Source organism: Anopheles moucheti (assembly GCF_943734755.1).
Source record: "Anopheles moucheti chromosome X unlocalized genomic scaffold, idAnoMoucSN_F20_07 X_unloc_5, whole genome shotgun sequence".
In the NCBI taxonomy this organism is placed as follows: Eukaryota; Metazoa; Arthropoda; class Insecta; order Diptera; family Culicidae; genus Anopheles; species Anopheles moucheti.
Genome location: NW_026453559.1, coordinates 40,001 through 41,715, shown reverse-complemented (window position 1 = coordinate 41,715; position 1,715 = coordinate 40,001).

Below are 1,715 nucleotides of genomic sequence, written 5' to 3'. Positions count from 1 at the left end.
ACCCGGTGAGTCAAAAAATTTTGAAAAAAATATTTTGCCAAAATCGTGTTCATTGCCTATTATAAGGGACCAGGTCAGCTCACACGCATTTTTGGAGACCATATGGAAAGTGCGTCTGGGATTGCGGAAATTAAGTTTAGAGTGTTAAATGATGGTTTCGCAATCCCGAAAGGCTCAAAATCCACCCTAAGGTCCCCTGGGTGAAATGTGGTTTCCAAGGTGTGAGCGCTATCGGTGATAGAGTTGGAATGTGATTTCCAGAGCGCAGGGCGACTGGGCTTAGAGCGAAAATCATAGACAAGGGTAAGTATTGGACTGAACGACTCGAAGCAAACGAAAATCATAGACAAGGGTAATGGACTGAACGACTCGAAGCAAACGAAAACCACACACAAGAGTAATGGACTGAACGAATCGAAGCAAACGAAAATCACATACAAGAGTAATGGACTGAACGAATCGAAGCAAACGAAAATCACATACAAGAGTAATGGACTGAACGAATCGAAGCAAACGAAAAACCACAGACAAGAGTAATAGAGTGAACGAATCGAAGCACACGAAAACCATGAACACAGGGATAACTGAGAACGAACCTACCTATCAGAGCATGTGAAAGCATGGACAAGAGTACTGAAAATCGGACCAAACCTCTAGAAGCACACGAAAATCATGGACAAGAGTACTCAAAAACACGGACCAAACCTATGGAAGCACACGAAAACCATGAACACAGGGATAACTGAGAACGAACCTACCTATCAGAGCATGTGAAAGCATGGACAAGAGTACTGAAAATCGGACCAAACCTCTAGAAGCACACGAAAATCATGGACAAGAGTACTCAAAAACACGGACCAAACCTATGGAAGCACACGAAAACCATGAACACAGGGATAACTGAGAACGAACCTACCTATCAGAGCATGTGAAAGCATGGACAAGAGTACTGAAAATCGGACCAAACCTCTAGAAGCACACGAAAATCATGGACAAGAGTACTCAAAAACACGGACCAAACCTCTCGAAGCACACGAAAACCATGAACACAGGGATAACTGAGAACGAACCTACCTATCAGAGCATGTGAAAGCATGGACAAGAGTACTGAAAATCGGACCAAACCTCAAGAAGCACACGAAAATCATGGACAAGAGTACTCAAAAACACGGACCAAACCTATCGAAGCTCACGAAAACCATGAACACAGGGATAACTGAAAACGAACCGAACCTCTCGTAGCAAACGAAAAACATGGACAAAATTATTCGAAACGAACCGAAGCTCGATGCGAAAAACATGGAAAAGCAAGCCCGTAAGTCGCACTATCAAGCCCATAAGTCGCACTATCAAGCCCATAAGTCGCACTATCAAGCCCGTTAGTCGCACTATCAAGCCCATAGGTCGCACTATCAAGCCCGTTGGTCGCACTATCAAAGCCCGTTAGTCGCACTATCAGGCCCTTAAGTCGCACTATCAGGCCCGTAAGTCGCACCAAAAAGCCCGTAAATTGCCCTATCAAGCCCGTTAGTCGCACTATCAGGCCCATAAGTCGCACCAACAAGCCCGTAAATTACCCTATCAAGCCCATAAGTCGCACCAAAAAGCCCGTAAATTGCCCTATCAAGCCCATAAGTCGCACCAAAAAGCCCGTAATTCGCACCAAAAAGCCCGTAAATTGCCCTATCAAGCCCGTTAGTCGCACTATCAGGCCC